Below are 17998 nucleotides of genomic sequence, written 5' to 3' on the forward strand. Positions count from 1 at the left end.
CCCGGGACGCGCCGGTAGGGAAAGGGGGAAACTGAGGCAGGGAAGGAAGAATCCCAGAGTCAGGACGCGCTGGTGAACGAGCCGCGGCGGGGACAGCCGAGGCTCCGCCCCTCTGGAGACTTCCAGGAGATGGGGTGGAATGGGCCTCACGTCTGTCCCAAGAAAGAGGGGAGAAGGCTGGGCTATTTCCCCACCCACCCCCCCAGCTCCCACCCGCCCTTGGCCGAGGTCTGCTCCCACAGACATCAAGGTCCCAGCACTCCCCCAGCCTGCCCGTGTGGGTGAGCAGCCCCTCCGGCCAGCGAAAGCCCTCAGAGGCTGTCCTGTGCACGGGAACGACGATCCTGAGGGGACGCAGACAGGGCTCCACGTGCACGATCTCACTTCCTGTTGCCCGCGGTCAGCCTGGCAGAGGAGGCAGGGTGATGCGCCCCATTCTGCGGATGAGGAACGTGAGGCTTAAAGGGCTCAGAGGGGGCAGGGTCTTTGGTCCTTGCACGGCCTCGCAGATGGGCAGGGTCCACTTGCTTGTGAGCTGTAAGCAGATAAGTGGACAATAGGAGGAAAGAGCCCTGGCTTAGAGTGTTTGCCGGTTGCCATGGCGTAAATACTCCCACCATGGCCGATTTCATGCCACCGCAGTGATGGCTGTCACTGAGCACCGAGTTGGGAAACGATGCTAACCATCGGCTGCCCGGAGCCGGGACGGGCTGGATTCAGCACACCCCTGGTTGGAGCCCAGGGCAGCCCTCAGTACCGATCACGCTGACTTTCTCTCCAGGGTGCAAACACATCGTCCTGTTCCGGCTCCCACCCCTTTGCTGCCCCCGTCCCTTCCCTCTGGAACGTCCCTTCCCGCCTGTCCACGTCGCCAAACCTTAGTCGCCTTTTCAGAGGCTGCTCCGGTGCCGCTTCCTCCAGGCTGTATTAGGGGAAGCACCGCCAGCTGCTACGACGAACGTGACCCCGTAGCCGCAGTCATTCAACAAACACAATCTAAGTTTACCGCTGCCTGTGGTGGTGGAGTGGGGGCGGTTCTGCTCCCCCTGGAACGCACCTTCCTTCCATCGCAGACGCCTCATGTCCAAGTTCACCCCAGGACGGGGGGAGAGAGAGAGAGAGAGCGAGCACAGGTTCCCCCGAGTTTTACGCATATCACTTCTACCCACTTCGATGGCCAGGTCTGCCTCTCCTGACTGCAAGGGGGCCAGGAAGGGTAGTTTCACTGAAAACCGAGGAGAAAATGAAACCGTGAAAACCAACCAAAGCCAGCTTCTGCTTCTGTTTCCCCCACACCACAACTTCCACAGTCCAACCAATTTCCTTCTCTTCTAGATTCTTCCACGACATACCATCCAGAAACTGTTTTTCTTTGGTCTTTGGCTCAGACTGCCCAGCATGGTTACTGGGGTGGTCTTTTTTGCCTCCATAAACTCACAGAGGCTGAGCTATAGAAGGTTCCTAGAGGCTGGGTTCCCAGTGCTTTCTTTGGGTACGAATCATCTGTGAACTCAGGGTTCCCAGACCCGATAATGCATATCTTGGGAAGGGCCCATCATTCAGTATCTTTAACGAGCTTAGGTAGTTCAGATGTCCAGCTAACACTGGAACTGCTGATTTAGTTAAAATGTCCCACTTAACGGATGTGAACACTGAGGCCCAGGGGTGGGGGGAGGAATTTGTCCTAAGCCATGGAGTAAGCTAAAACTGGATCTGAAAGTTGAACCCAGGGCTCCTGACTTTTAACTCTGGGCTCTGTCTATATACTATGGTGTTATCTCCCGTAGAAGATCTGATGGTAAATTCCAGCACGAGACACTGGTAGATGCTGAGTTGGTCATGGGTCATCAAGATGACCTTCATGGTCAAAAGATAGTGACTTGAATGTGAGGTCTAGAAGAAGGCCGACCTAGGTTCAAACTCTGCTTTTTGCACCTACTTGTTTTGAGATCTTGGGCAAGACTTCTTACCTCTCTGAGCCTCAGTTTCCTCATCTGGAAAATGGGGGTGATAATAGTACCTATCCCGTAGGGTGGTTAGGAGGTTAAACTATAGGAAAAGTGCTCAGTGCTGTATCTGGTAAATTCTCAGTGTGTACTTATTGTTGACTGATTATCCGCCAAGGTGAGTGGTTGTTCTCAAGGAGCCTGAGAGGCATCTGGAAACAATCTCAAGGGTGAGCCTTATCCAGGATTGAGAGCCTCATCCGAGTACAGCTTCATCCACTGTGCAGACAGAATTTTCATGAAAATCAGCTCCCCAAACGCACAGGCCAAGCCTCTGGAAATTCAAGCCGCACTGCTTGACCTCAATTTTTATCCAATTTGGTGTATAACTCATTGTTTCGAAAATATACCCAAGCTATGTGTGTGTGTGTAAGCAAGTCTGAGCGAGCATTGCTTCTGTGCACAGAGGCTGCTCGGGTCCCACCCCATGGAAACGCCAGGTCAGTCGGGGAGGGCTGGGCTCTGCTGCAGAAACAGATCACCCCACATCTCAGTGGCTATGGACAACAAAGGTTGCTCTCTCGGTCACTGTCCCTGCCCTTCGTGGCTTGGTCGGAGCTCTGCCCGTGGTAGGCACTCTGGCACATAGGCTGAAGGAGAAAGTACCAACTCAATTGTTGCTGTTCCTGTAGCCAAGGAAAAGAAGGCTCTGGAGGAGAGCTCAGGCAATAAAGTGCTGTGGCCTGGAAGGGATTCACATCCTCACCAAGTCTCTCTCTTATCTTAATGTTTATTTATTTTTGAGAGAGACAGAAACAGAGCACGAGCAGGGGAGAGGCAGCGAGAGAGGGAGACACAGAATCGGAAGCAGGCTCCAGGCTCCGAGCTGTCAGCACAGAGCCCGATGCGGGGCTTGAACTCACGGACCGCGAGAGCATGACCTGAGCCGAAGTCGGAAGCTTAACCGACTGAGCCAACCAGGTGCCATCGTCACCAAGTCTGAATGCAGATACCACTGCACGGAGGCACATCCTGGAGCCCATCTCCTTCCTTGTCTGCATAAAGTGGCGTAGAATAGTACCTACTTCAAAGGATCGGTGCAGGGGCTACCTGGTATAATGCTGAATAACTCTTGAAATAGCACCTGAGAGGGGCACCTGGGTGGCTCAGTCGGTTCAGCGTCCGACTTCGGCTCAGGTCATGGTCTCATGGTTCATGAGTTCAAGCCCCGCGTCCGGCTCTGTGCTGACAGCTCAGAGCCTGGAGCCTGCTTCGGATTCTGTGTCTCCCTCTCTCTGCCCCTCCCCTGTGCTCTCTCTCTCTCAAAAATAAATAAACATTAAACACATTTTTTTTTTAAAGGTGAAATTTGTTATATGAATTATATCTCAATATTACAAAAAAATTAGGCTCTCAGTATTATTAAAAAATTAAAAAGATAATAATGCTGATAAATAATAAACAATGGGGAAATCCCCCTCCCCCTGCAGGGTTGTTCACCTTCACCCCAAAACTGCCAGCTCCCATTATAATCCTCATCTCTGGGCTGTCATTTCTGTGGGCTGATGTGTCGCCCTGGCCGGGGCGCCCTTCAGCGTGTGACCTGTGCTCTCTTTCACTGTCAGCGACAGAACTATGCCCACACCTCGTGCGTGTAGGGGTCACATCCTGCCACAGGACGACCTCCCTTCTCCAGTCTCCCCAGGCCCTCCTGCTGCCTGGGATCCTATGGGATGCCTGGGATAGAAAAGCCCTTGGCCATCAGCCATCCAGCCCCTTCCATTCAGTAATGAGGAAATCCAGGTCCGGGGCGGGGCGGGGGTGGGGGGGGGAGGGATTTGCCTGATGTCACACAGTGAGATGGTGGCGCAGCTGGACCCAAAACCCGGGTGCCCCACTGTACACCCGGCGTCCCTCCTGTGGTGGTGGCGCGTCCGCGGGCAGGAGGCGGGGCTGGGCAACGGCTGGGAGACTCTCGGGGCCTCTCTGAGGTCCTCACACCAGACAGGTGCATGAGGACACGGAGGAGACAGCGGACTGGCGGGATGGAGGAAAGCTGAAGTCAGACGAGGAAGGTCCCTGCCGCTTGCTACTTCCCACGGCTTTAGTCGTGGGAAACAGTTGTCACCGCAAAACTGCAACGCCAAACCCACTAGCTTCCCTTCGTGCATACCCATTCCTCCCACTGGTCTCTGTCTGGGAGCACGTCCCCCGCTCTCTCTCGCTCCAGGCCCACAGAACCGGGGGCCCCCGCCACTCCCACCCCGACTGCGAGAGGTAGCTCTGGCTGTCATATGTTCAGGACTCCCTGGGAGCGGAGTTTGAGGAGAAGGGGACACATTCATGAAATGGGGCCGGCGGGCACAGATGCCACATTAAAGGACACAGACTCACAGAGGGTGAAAAGGGTTCCATTTCTGACGTGAAAGTCTCAGTGGATGCTGTCTGTCTTTCCGACCTTTCTGACCTTTGCTAACCTCCCTTCGAACGCAAAGACCGGCCCTCAGATTGAGAACAGCCAGGGCGCTGGGATCCAGCTGGAATTTAAGGACACTACTCGATTACCATTGTACTCACACGATTGCTTCGCTTCTACTTGTGACAATCACGCACGTCCTCCGTTTACATAGTTTCCTTTGCAAATAAATTATTTAAGTAAAGACGAGGTGATTTTTCTAGAAACGCTGAGTGGCCATCAGCACAGGCAGAAGGGAAAGTGGTTTGGAACGTCTAGGAGTCTGGGAAGCAGTCGGCGGAGGTTTTCCGCGTCTGGGAGGCCGCGCTGACTTAGTCCTGGCTTTCCCCTGCTGGAAGGACCCCGGCCCGAACCTGTCTGATCCTCGGTGGCCTGAGCCACCCAAAACTGACTCTCGGTGGCCTGAGCCCTTGACTTGCAAAGCATCCAGATTCAGGCTCCCTGCCTGCAGAGCAACACCGGGGTGGGCACTGGAGGCCCTGAAGGTGGGCTCCTGGGTGGAGGCCACCCTCCCTCGGAGGCTGCCTCCTCCTGGGTGTGTGAGCTGCCTTGTCACCTGCGGCCCAGGACCCAGAACCGTCATCCTCCTCTCTTCCCTACCCCGCCTTCCCCACAGCTTTTCCTACAAACCCCTCAAATCACCAATTACTTGGGCCTCCCTCTCACTCCCTACCGTTGTAGGTAAAGTTGAGGTTCCCTGGCACCCTACTTCCTGGACCGTGGTTCACCTTCCCTGTGCTTCTTCTCCCAGGTGCAGTCCCCTCCCTGTCTCCTCACTGCCCAGGGAAGCTGCCCTCGAGTCTGATGTGGTTTTCTGGCACCTTCCTTTGAAACCCTACCACCACCACCGCCACCACCCAGATCTGTGGGACCCCTGTAGAGCCGGGCCAGGACTAGGGTGAGGATAGTGAGGTGCCCAGGGTGCAAAATTTATGCAGACGTCCATTCTCAGTGGCCACCCCGACGGGGAGTGTCTCCTTAACTATGTGTCCAAGGTACCTCACTTGGCTCACACTAGTCCCACACCTGTTGCAGAACACAGGAGAAAGAAAACCTGCTTGTGAAAGGATGTTCCGGGGATTACTGGGGTTCTGAGTAATGTTCATAGCAGTTACCCCTTTGGGATCCTACAACATCTCCCAGGAGCAAGGCTGTTGCCTAAACACAGCTGCGTGGGGTGTGCACTGAACAAGGGTGTGACGCCAAGGGGTAAGTGTGGCTGAAATCCACCTGTCTCCACTCTGTGTGTCTGAGCGTGGGGCCTGCGTCACCCTGGAAAAGGGGGTACCTGGTTGTGTTTTATCCGCTGGTGACGGAGGCTTTCAGTACCTCCCACCAGAGTATGGAATGTGCTAGCGATGGCCCTGCAGACAGCAGGAAGCAAAGGTGACGTGAGAGGGAAGGCACTTGCCCTGGGACACAACAGCGGGGCACCAGGACCCGAGTTTCTTGAGTCTTCACTTCATCTGCCCTTTACTTTTTACCGCTCAAGGACAATATGTTAGACGACTGAGTGCTCTGCACAGGCAGAGCTGAGTCTAAAGCGGATGTCCCTTTTATGCCCTTTCTTGCCTGCCCCTCCCCCGCCTTGCCGAGGCCGAGTTAATTCCCTCCACGTCTTTTCAAGCAGCTTGGGCTCGCCTCTAATCCCATGTCTGTCCTCCCCACTGGACTGCGGATTCCTAGAGGGCAGAGACTGTGTCCCGCGGCCTCAGTCTCAGCACACGGCCTGGTAAATTCTAAGTGCGCTGGGCGTGCATCACCCACATTTCCTGGGACCCCTGGGGACCCAGGCTCGGTGCCACGAGGCCAGAGCACTTAATAAGACACAGACCATTAAGCAAAAGTAATTTAAAAATAATGCCAACTGTGACTCGTGTCCCTCTAATACCCTTACAATCCTTTTCCCTCCGTGTCCCCGTCCCTTTCTCTCTCTCTTTTCCATTTCAGGCCCTCTCCACCTATTTTCTTGCTTCTGTGATACAAAACCTGGAAACTAGGTTGTCCAAGAGCCGGAGTCACATTCCAGAGGGAGGGCAGGTGTAGCGGATCAGCCGGTTGTCTTCCAACCCTGTCCCCCTCTTCCTCACTGGCACATGGCTGCTCTGCTAGACGTGATGTTTCCCGGCCTCCCTGGCAGGAGTGGCCACGGGACTAAGTCCCGGCCGTCGGAACGTGAATGCAAGCGAGGGAGGCCACTTTGAGGCCGAGGCCTTAAGTCACCCGGTGCCTTCTTTTTCCTCTCTGCTTGGCTGCAGCCAGCCGTGGCGACAACCCCCAAAGGGGGCGATGAAGCTTATGGGATGGAAGAGTCCCACCGCGGAAGGGTCTCTGAATGGCCAGGGCCTCCTGTATGAGAGACGGTGTCCTCGCACGGGGCCTGCTGTGCGAGAGGCCAGGACACTTCTATATTCCTTACGCTGTTCTGTGTTGGGGTGTCTTTGCCCCAGCGGAGAGCAGTGTAGGCTTACCCGTAAGTAAGAGAGCCAGGAAGGGGAGAGGCTGGCTGAGCAGTTACAACCAGAATCTTCTCCAGGAGAAAGAGCGAGCGGAGTCCGGGCCTCCCACACGACAGGCTCTGTCCCATCACACGCTTGGTGGAATGACGGAACGGCCAGGGGTGCTCCCAGCAGAAACGAATGATGACGGTTTCTTGTGTAACCAAAGGGGAAGGGGAAAGAATGGGGTCACCTGGCATCCGGGTTCAGCGCTGTCAGACCCTCAAAAGCAACAGAAACAACCTCCGTTCTATCCGCCACTGTTCTACAGGACTCTTACTTACCCTGCCGGCCTTCCCTGAGGGGAGGGCAACAGCAGGCCCCCTGCTTTCACAAGGGCCTCCCCAGAGGAGAGTGGGAGGCTTGCCCAAGGTCACCCCGGCTGTTAGAGGCGGAAGGGCCATGGAAACCCCAAGAAGGGATTTGGAGCCAAAAAGGATTTGAACCTGGAAGCAGATGGGGAAACCAGCAAGGGAACCCTCCCCAGGTGGAAAGATTAACTCAAGAAGCTGTGGCCAAAGACAATGGATGGAAATGACCTAAGGAATTGCAGGAAGGAGAGAAGCCTGCGGTCCAGGCACCTGGCGGGGTTCCTCACAGCCTGCTGAGCAGCCACCATTCACACTGACGGTGGCGCTAGGGCTGGAGGAAGACGCCAAGGCTGAAACACTGAGGTCTGAAAAGGAAATGCAGGAACCACAAAGTTCTGTGAATTGTCTGAGCCAAAAGAGACAAAATGGCCTTGGGGAGGGCCTGGAGCCCAGACGGCCAGGGGGAAGGAAAACCTGATGGGCCTCCAATCTTCCCAGGTAACGTCCTTTCTTTTCAACATTCCCTGAACATTTATGGAGCACCTATAGTATACCGTGCACCTCTGTACCCTAGGGATACAGCCATGAACCAAACAGGAAAAACAAAACAAAACAAAACATCTTCCAGGGGCCCCACCTGCTAGTGGGGGAAGCAGACAGTAAAACACAACCACAAGAAATAAGTCAATTCTGTAGTGTCAAGATGCAGTAAGAACAAAAAAGAAAAATAAAAACGAAAAACGACAGGACCAGGAGTGACGGAGATGAGACAGATTGCGTAATTTGCAGAGCCCAGCGCAGAACGAAAACGTGGGGCCCTTGTTCCAAAGGCAGAGAAAAGAGCTGTTAAAGGTACACAGGAAATTTTCCCTTCTTTCTGCAGTCTCCTCTCTCCCTCTCTCTTTCTCTGTCTCTCAACTTGTCACTGTGTTTTTATTTGCTGTTTAATGTCATTCTAAGTAAAGACAAATCTTAAATTATCAGCATGGGTTTTACCACTCATCTTTATATTGTACAATGCCAGCTTTGAAATGAAAATATCAGAGCATTTAACTCGTACGTGGAGTCACAGAAATTACACAATTTGTATTTCATGGCTTGTCCCCAAGGGTGCCCCAAGCCCGCCAGAAGAGGCCAAACAGAAAGAACTGGAGAGAGGAAGAGCTGATCTGCCCAGCTAGAGATTAAGTGAGCTCTTCTGGGAACAGAGATACCCTTGGGGTAAAAAGTCTCCTGGGTACCCGCGGGCCCTGCCACACTATGGTGGAGGCACCCACTCCCCAGAGCCTGACCATTGCCAAGTTCCCCTCACCAAATTGTCCCTCCCCCCAGATGCAGGGCTGATGGGTAGCACCCAGGTGAGGGTGGGGCCTACGGAACTCAAGCCTGGCCTCTCCTTCCCACGGGGCCACTCTTCCAACCCTTGGCAAATGGGTAACCCCCAAAGGTCTTTAAGCTTCCATTCCGGGCTGTGCTCAGGACCTGCATCAGGGTCTTGCCCCCACTGAGATGTGGCCTCTCTGGCCAGTCACCTACTGGACGCACCATGATGCTGCCAGTGCAGGGTGGGGATAGCCATGCCCTGTCCCAAGATGCTGTGCGGTGTGTGCACCTGACCTCCCCTCCCCTGTCCCGGGTCTGTGATCGGGGTCCTGCCAGCCACCAAAGACAGCCACAGTCTTCGAGCAGGGCCAGAGAGGGGAGGCGGAACGGGGCTGGAGGTGCTAATGGGCAGGGGGCCAGGTGGCACATGTGAGCTGAGGCCAAGTTCCTGGCGCATATCCCCTTGTCCCATCAGACTTCACTTACAAAACACAAATTCAAAGATAAAATTATTAAGAATTTCGAGACAGTGATAGTGGAGCATAAAATGCAAAGTGTGGGACCCATCTGAGCATAGGGTCCTGAGTCGGGGTGCTGGCTGTGCTCCCAGAAGCCAGCCCTGGAGGGAGGAGAGGTTGTCACTCTGAACAAATGTTCCCGGAAGGCTTTGTTAAAAAGATGATGTCTGAGCAAAGACTTGAAGAATGAAAAGGAATGAACCACTCAGATTTCAGAGGGAAGGGTGTTACAGGCAGAGGGAACAGTACGTATGAAGGCCCTGGTTTGGGCACGTGCCTAATGTATCCAGGGGGCAGCCAAGAGGCCCATGCGGCTGGAGTGGAGGGGTTAGGGGCCAGTTGTGCAAGGCCCTGGGGGACAGTTAAGGGATTGGGGCTTTTGGTCTGAGAGAAAGGGGGAGCCAAGGAAGGGTTTTCTATAGAGGAGTGACATGATCAGATTTAGGTTTCCAAGGGGCTCCTGCTGGGTTAAGCCTAGACTGAAGGAAGCAGGGAAATAAGCCAAGGGCTACGGCAATAACCCGGGAGAGGGATGACGGTGGCTTGGACCACCAGCCTTTAAGGATGGGTGGTCAGAACCTGGGTATTTAGTAACATTCTAACATATTTATTCAGCCCCCGGTACACCACCTACGGCCAAGGCTCAGGGGGTTAATGAAGCAGGAGACACCAGGTTCCAGCTGTTGTGGAGCTTTCCAGTGAGGTAGAAACAGATGATAAACCAAAACAGAAGGGCCTCTCTGACATGTCATTTCAGCTGAAATCTGAGCGACATAAGGAGCCACCGTGAGATCGGGGAAAATCATTCCAAGTAGAGGACACAGCATGTGCTTTAGTCAGCTCAGGCTGCCATAACAGAATACTGCAGACTGGGTGGCTTAAACGGAAATTTATTATTATTTTTCCCCAGGTTTGAAGGCTGGGAAGTCCAAGATCAAGGTGCCCGCCAATTCAGTTCCTGGTGAGTGCTCTCTTCCTGACTTGCAGACGGCCAACCTTTTTTGCTATGTCTTTGCATAGCCTTTCCACAGCACCTACAAGTGATCTCTTTCTTTCCTATTTTTAAAAAATGTTTAATTTTTTGAGAGAGAGAGCTAGAGCAGGGGATAGGCAGAGATGGAGGGGACAGAGAATCCAAAGTGGATTCCACACTGGCAGCAGAGAGCCCGACGTGGGGCTTGAACCCACGAACCTGTGAGATCACGACCTGAGCCGAAATCAAGAGTCAGACACTCAACTGACTGAGCCACCCAGATGCCCCTCTTTCCTCTTCTTATAAGGCCACCAATCCTATCAGATTAGTTCCCCACACTCTTGACTTCACTTAACCATCCTTGCCCCCTAAAAGCCCTAGGTCCACATACAACCACATTGGGGGGCTTCAATAGGCTCAACTTATGAGTTGAGGTTGGGGAGAGACAGTTCAGTCCAAAGAACCCTGAGTTGGCAAATGAGCTTGGCCAATCCGAGGCAAGGCAAAGAGAAGGCCAGTGGGCACGGGGGGAGAATGTTTCAGACACAGGTGGGCAAGGCGGGCAGCAGGCAGCTCACACAGCCTTACAAAGTAGGCCAGGAAATCTGGATTCTACTCTAAGGGCTGACCATTTCTGAGCACTCCCTATGTGCCAGGCACATGCTAACGACCCTACGGGCATCATCTCATTTAACTGTCACAGTCATCCTAAGAGGTAGATGTTCTCTCTGCCGATTTCACAGTAAGGAGACCGAAGCCTGAGCAGCAGTGTTCGCAGAAAGGAGGCGCCCTGTGCTTGCCTGTCGTGGTGCTCAGCCCTGCCAGGGGAGGAGTACAGAGCAGCCCTTAGCTGAGCCCCTGGAATGGGCCCTCCAGACTGGGTGGCCTCAGAAGCAGACATTGGATTCCATCCAACGGAGGCATATTGAGCATCTGATCCTGGTGAGGGGTTCCTCAGTGTGAATCAGCCACAGTCCGGGCGAGTTAGGACAGGGCTTCTCAAAGTGAGGTTCTCAGTCTTCTATATCCAAATGTCCTGGGGCACAGATTCCTGCCCCACCAGCAGCTAGTAGCTAGGAAAGCTCAGAGGGTGTTGCCAGGAGTTTGCATCTTAAACAGGTGTCCCCACGGGAACCTCTGCTGCAGGGGGAGGGGCAGGCAGCTGGGCAAGCAGCTGGCGAAGGGGGCACAGGAGACAGGCATCAGCTGCACCTGCAGAGGGGCCTGAAGCCTTCTGCTGGTGAATGACTTCTTGAAGTAATGTTGCAGCCGGGCGTTGAAGGAGGTGGAAAGTGGGGAGGGAGGGAGAGGGCATTCCAAATGGAGGCACCTGCACAGGCAAAGACTTGGGGGCTGGGCACAACCAGAGGAAAAGGGGAGAGGGGGAGGGTGAGAGGAGGTTGTGCACCAGCTTTCTTCGCTCCCCACTGGGACCAAAGGACAAAGTGACCAAGGTTAGCTTCGTCAGCCTGCAACAGCTGTGGGGACAGCTTTATTGCAGAGGCCCCTGCTGGCTGCACAGGCAGAGCCCCCTTTGCCCAGGCCCCCGGAGAGTTCTTCCTGCTGAGGGAGGAGGTGGATGGGCGGATTTCACAGAGAACAAAGGGGCTCGAGGCTTGGGGGAGGGGATGAGCGAGGACCTCCGTGTGGAGCATGGTGACCCATGGCCCTTCCCTGGGTGGCCCTCAATGGGTTGGCTGGGCAGAGGGGACAGGAGGCGGCCTGCTACGGGCCCCAGAGCAGTCACACCCAGAGGGGTGCTGGAGCTAGGTGCTGGAGCTGGTGGGCTCACAAGAGCAGACTGTAAAAATATTCAGGAACTTTGTAAGCCGGTCGTTAAATTTTGGTAACTTGAAATTGGCCTTGATGGGTGTTTACACAGCATGGAAATTGGCAAAAAATCAAGGATTTTTTTTTTTTTTTTTTTTTTAATTCTTCCACGGAGCTGGTTAATCAGCACTTCACTGACAAGGGAGCCACAGCCACTAGCATCATGGGGCGGGCGGCAGCCAGAGACCCTTATCCAAAACACACCCTCCTGTGCAGGGCACAAGAAACAGCCAGGTACATCAGACACACTCAAGTGTCCCTGCTCTCAAGGAGCAACCGGTCTGTAGGGAGGCAGCAACAACAACAAAAAAACCACAACCTGGGATGTTCTCAACCAGGGAAATAATGCTAACAACAGCTGCTATATCTTGAGTCCCTCCTACGGGTCATGGTGCTGGGAACTTCTCCATCATCTCCGCTCCTCACGGCCGATCCCACTACACAGATGGGAAAAACGAAGCTCGACAAAGTCACCTGCCCGGGATCACACGGCTGGCAAAGTCACGTCCAAAAGCCACACCGTTCTCCCTCGAGCTTGTGTGAAGTTCCTTAACCGCTGCAGCGCCCTGCCTCCACACACCATGCTGCATGCCTGGGGCAGGTGCAGGGCTGGCAGTGGGAAAGGCTTCCCAAGAGTGGTGACATTCAGTCTGGGCTTTAAAGGATGAATAAGAATTTGCCGGTTTTAGGGCGCCAAGAAAGGCATTCCAGATGGGAGGAGAAGCCCAGGAGAAGGCATGGAGGAGTAAGAGGGCATGGGAAGTTTGGGGGAAGAGAGAACACGGTTGGATTACAAGGTTACATCATGGGGAAGCAGGCAAGATGGGAAGGTAGGTGGGACTTTAGTGAGAGGGGCCTTGAATGCCAGGCTAAGAGATGTGGTCTTTTATCCTAAAGGCTTGGGGGTCACGGAAGTGGAAGGTCCTGGGACCCATATCCGAGAACTATGTAAGTATTTCGGCGAGATTGCTACTCTATCCGTTTTTACAAATTGCCCTGGAGCAAATGCTTCTCAAACCATCTGTGGAGAAGAACCATTTTTTAAAAAATTTCTAATCTGTCCCAGACCAATACTTTTGTAAAATACAAGGAAAAAATGAATTGCTAGAAAAATAAAATGAAAAAAAAAATACCAGCCATTTGTTTTTATTATGAGATTCAAGACCTACAATTACTCTATCGGATTGTGCTACAAGTTTTCAACCCTTAGTTTCTGCGTTCACTTTGATAGAAAAGAGCTGGTCCAGGCAGTCTCTGTTATAGGCACACATCTAGGACAAATAAGGGTTCTCCTCGTGAGAGTGAAGCACTGCCAAACAAATGCTATTTTGGAGATGAGGAATCTGTCGTCCAGAGAAGGTAAAGTGGCCTGCCCAAGATCACATAGCTGGTGAGAGGCAGGGCTAGGATTTAAACCCAGGGCTGTCTGCCTTATTGAGGCTGTCTGCCTCAATCCACCTGCCAGGTGCAGCCCAGACCCTCTCGGCAGAGCCCTCCGGCCTGGCCCTGTAGCCTTGTCCCTGCTCTTAACACAAGGTCAAGAGCCCTGCAGTGGGGGGAAATGGCACCATTGTAAGAAGGGAACTTCCTTGCCCAGGGTCCCACGCCCGAGGTTGGCGGAAGCAGCCAGCCTCCGGGTCTCCTGATACAAGTCTGTCCTCAGTGTCGCCACTCCGCCTGCTTCTGTGCCTGTGCACTGACCTCTAGGCCAGACAGTGCCAAGGAGGGCAAGGGAGGGAGGGGCACGAGGAGGCAGGGGACTCACCAATTGCTGGCAATTACACAGTGCTTTGTCATTCTTAATTAGCTCAGCGGATCCATAGGCAAAGACCTCCCCGTGGAAGCAGAAGACAGCCGCTGGTGCTACCCAGGGGGGGCAGACTGGGGGGGTAGGGGTCCCCCAGGAGCACTTTCCCCAGCGCGTTTAGGTGCTGCTGCTTCTCCAACTGCAGAGGGCCACCCACTTGCTGGGCACATGCTGAGCACCAGAAGAGAGAACTTAAGTCGAGTCCTTAGATGCGTACTGGCCACCGCCTCGGTGCCAGGCACTGGTCAGCTGCTCCAGGGAACCCTGGGGTGAATGATGATTTCCAGCCCCCAGGCTTGAGACATACCCCGCTGCTGGGGGAAGCAAACAGGTTCAGCCATAAAACATGAATGACAACCAGAGTTACCATTTACTAAGCACCTGCCACATGGCAGGCACTAGGCCAAGCGTTTCCCACATATTATCCAATAGAAGCCTTACAAAGCCCTCTAAGGTGGGTATTAGTCCCGCTGTACAGATGAGGAAACTGAAGTCCGTTAGCTAGGATTGCATATATATATATACATACATATATATATGCAATCATATATATATATGTATGTATATATATATATATATATATATATATATATATATATACGGAGGAGAAGTTGGTTTTAAAGTTTTTGTTTGTTTGATAGAGTGAGTGGGGGAGGGCCAGAGAGTAAGAGGGAGAGAGAGAATCTCCAAGCAAGCTTCTCAATCTTATCGTGGAGCCTGACGTGGGGCTCAAACTCACAAACTGTGAGATCATGACCTGAGCTGAAACCAAGAGTCGGATGCTCAACTGACTGAGCCACCCAGGCGCCCCTGGAGGATTTGGTTCAGAGCCCAAGTATGTAGAACTCCAAGGTCAAACAGTTGACTAGGGGAGAGAGAAAGAGTGAGAGCCTGGGCGCGCGAGAAGAAGAAGCTTGTGAGGGAAGACAAGTGTGTGGGTAGCTACGACTGGGTATTGGGGAGGAGGCCAACTAGACTTTCAGGGCAAAGGTGGGTAGGCTGGGAGAGTTGAGGAGGCCATCTGGCTGGATGTTTCTGGAAGAGGAAGCATCATGAGAAGGGTCTGAGGAGGGAAGGGTTCAGAACAAATTGGTTAGTGTTGCTGGATCAGTGGGACACAGGAGGCAGGTCAGGTGAAAAGTCAGAACCAAGTCTCAGGAGGAAGGTCTGGGCTCCTGACTCATCAGTAACCCAAGTTCCCTCCGATTCCCTGAGAGAGGGCTGTCTCAGACCTGGGCCTGAGGTGGAGGGGGATGTCCTACCTCTCCAGTCGGGAGAGGGGGTGGGGGCTCTGGGGTGAGGCTGGACGACCCGCAGCTCGGACTGGGCCAGGTCCCAAACCCAAGAGGGCTCCCTTCCCTGGGGGCCAGTCAAGAACCATGATGAGAACAATCATTCCACCTTTACTATTCAGCCAGTCAGGAGAGTGACCGATTTTATTAAAATACACAATATATATAGCACTCATTATAGGCCAGGCATAATTCTAAATACGTTCCAAACTTTAACTCTTTTAATCCCTACACTAATCCATGAGGTATAATCCCCACTTTACAGATGAGGAAACTGAAGTCCGTGGAATTTAAGTGACTTACTTAAGGTCACGAAGTAAAGAAGCGGGGGAGACAGGATCCCGGGCGCCAGTATCCATGTGTTTAACTACTGTGCTCTGCTGGTGGGGGAAAAGAAAATACACTCTGCTGTAAAGACTCCCATTTTACAGATGGAAAAACTAAGGCCAAGCCAGGTAAAGGGACTGGCTCGATCACTGGAGGAAATCGGGGCTCCTGATCGTAGGCTAGGCTTCTGTCTTGGTCCCAGTGCAAGTCCGAGTGATAGCTGGAGAGAAGCTGAGAGCCCTCCCAACCCCTGGCACCCACTATCTCATCTGGGGTCCCCAAAGGGCCCAGGGCAGAGAAAACAGTAAGATTATAATCCTGGCACCCTTTTCCTAAAGACAAGAGCCAGTTATAACCACAGGTAGCTTCTCCCTCCCTTTTATTTATTTTCTTTCTCTCTTTTTTTTTAAAGTTTATTTATTTATTTTGAGAGACAGAGAGTGACCAGGGAGGGGCAGAGGGAGACGGAGAGAAAATCCCAAGTAGGCGCTACACTGTCAGTGTGGAGACCTACTCAGGGCTTGAACCCAGGAATCGGGAGATTGTGACCTGAGCTGAAATCAAGAGTCAGATGCTTAACCGACTGAGCCACCCAGGAGCTTCTATTTTTCTTTCTGATTGCTAAAGGCTATATGACCACTGCAAAAATTTTTACAAAGTTAGATCAGAGGAGCAAAAAGAAAAGAATAAAAAACATCACCTTAAAACCCCTCCTTGAATACCGGTATTTTTTCAAGACTTCTCTGCTCCCTCTCGGTTTTTATAAGCATCCAAGCTGTGAAGCAAGAGACTTGGCTTCCGATGCTGGCTTGCTGTGTGTCCTTGGGCAAGTCCCTGCCCTTCCCTAGGCCTCAGGCTCCTTACCTGCGAAATGAGGGTTTGGACACGGTGACCTCAGAGGAGGCCCCTTGCCGCTCTGACCTTCTGTTTCTGCTTCTGTTCCTGGATTGGCAGAAGGGGCACGAGCCGGCTGCCCCTCTGCGGGGGATTCATGGCTGACAGCTCCCAGCAAGCCACCTCCGGGACGATGCGATGGCCCTGGAAACAGCCTTCCCTGCAGTCTCAGCGTTCCCAGGCCCGCCTGCTCGCTAGGCCCATATGGTGCCCCCTGCCAGCTGGACACCACCAGCTGCCCTTCACCTGCCAGCCCTGGGTGACTGCTTTTCCTTCAGGCTCCAGAATGCTCTCTCTGCTGCCCCGGAACCTAGCTGGCTCAGGGTAAGAGAGCTGGGGGGCTCTGCCCTAAGGACCTATCTACCCATCGCCACAGCCCTTTGGGGAGAAGACAGCCTCATACGGTAAAAAAGATAGAGGGAGGGAGGGAAGAAGACAGGAAGGAACAGACTGTAATCCAACTCCATTTGGACCCCTTGCTAGGCATTCAGGAATGAATCCGAAAAACGCACTGCCCTTGAAGGATCCAGAGTCTAGTGGAGGCAACAAGAGTAGAAACAGGCAGCAGAAACACTTGCAATGCTGAGAGCTCAGGCCTGTGAGATCCCAAAGGGAGAAGCCTACTAGATAGCAGTCAGGGAAGGCTTTCTGGAGGAGGCAACTTCATAGGTCAGTGCTCAAGAACAGGTGTCTGCCTTTCCAACTCAAGTTTTTAATTCTTACCGGCAGCCCTGTGGAATAGGTGTTGTTGCCCCTTTTACAGATGATGCTCGGAAAGGTGAGTTCACAACCACCAAATGAAGAAAAGCCAGGTTCAAATCCCCATGAGCCTGGGACAGAATGAGACAGAATGGCTGAAAAAGCACTTGGTTTATACTCTGAGAGAGGAATGTCAGTGGGGCCTCACTACCCAGCTGGGGATAGCACAGCCCCATTTCCCCCCCAACACAGGAACAGGACTCCTGTCTTCTGTGCGAGGAGCAGTCCTAGAGGCTGAAGTTCACCTTGCTGAAGCATCCCCATCTAGAAGGAGCAAGGCTGTGGCATGAAGACAAGTGCTCTCTTTTGACTCCCTTCCGCAAAGCGTAACGGGAAGGCATAGGATCCTAGAGAGAATCCTAAATCCTGGCCTTAGAACATCTGTTCTTGAGGAATTCTAGAATCCACACTCCCCTCAAAATGCCTCCTAGTAACCATGGCAGGGTCTGGGTCAAGGTCATGCAGCACCTGGCCCTTCCAGGTCGGAAGGATGGCTAGAAATAGGATCCCATTTCCTTTGACAGATAAAGATGAAGACATAGTGGGGGGGGGGGGGGGGGGGGGAAGAAATTGCTGAAGGTAACACAGCAAGTCAGTGTCAGAGCGTAACACCCAGGTCGTATCACTACCTGGGGGGTGGGGTGGGACAGCCCAGATGCCCAGGTGGTGCCAGAGAGCATCCTGGGTGCTGTTGGAGGAGTAAAATCCCCAACTGGTCTTACTAAGGCAAACTTTTATAGTCCTGCGCAGTACTCAGCAAAGTTCTAATACCCCAACTCTCCTAAGCCTCGGACAAGACTCTTCTTTCCCACCCTAAGTCTACCCATCTGTAAAATGGCCCCCAACTACCTTTCAGCTGGGCTGCTTAGAAATCCTAGGAATAGGGGATTGGAAGAGGGAAGAAAAGAGGGGGCGTCTTGGGCTTTAGGCTCCCTACCTCAATGGCGCCCTTCACCGGGACAGCCTCGGGGAGGAGGGAGCAGGAGCTAGGCCAGGCGTGGCGAGGCAGGGCCGTCGGGGGCGGGACCAGGGGCGGGGCCTAGC

At 53.3% G+C, this 17998-nt stretch overlaps 1 long non-coding RNA gene across 3 annotated transcripts; it reads right to left on the reverse strand.

The window, feature by feature from the left end:
• Window positions 1-981: 981 nt before the first annotated feature.
• Window positions 982-17971, reverse strand: LOC147577847 (uncharacterized). 3 transcript variants are annotated; one of them, XR_015254544.1, is made up of 6 exons: window positions 17892-17971; window positions 15278-15351; window positions 6894-7074; window positions 4524-4580; window positions 3801-3983; window positions 982-1225 (listed from the first exon to the last, which is right to left on the reverse strand). It is a non-coding gene; the product is annotated as an uncharacterized LOC147577847 (long non-coding RNA). The 3 variants fall into 3 exon arrangements; XR_015254543.1 differs by having other exon boundaries at window positions 15278-15354; XR_015254545.1 differs by lacking the exon at window positions 17892-17971 and adding an exon at window positions 16166-17486 and having other exon boundaries at window positions 15278-15354.
• Window positions 17972-17998: the final 27 nt, after the last annotated feature.

This window comes from Puma concolor, chromosome C1 (genome assembly GCF_028749965.1).
Source record: "Puma concolor isolate L17-30 chromosome C1, mPumCon1.1.hap2, whole genome shotgun sequence".
Taxonomy (NCBI): Eukaryota; Metazoa; Chordata; class Mammalia; order Carnivora; family Felidae; genus Puma; species Puma concolor.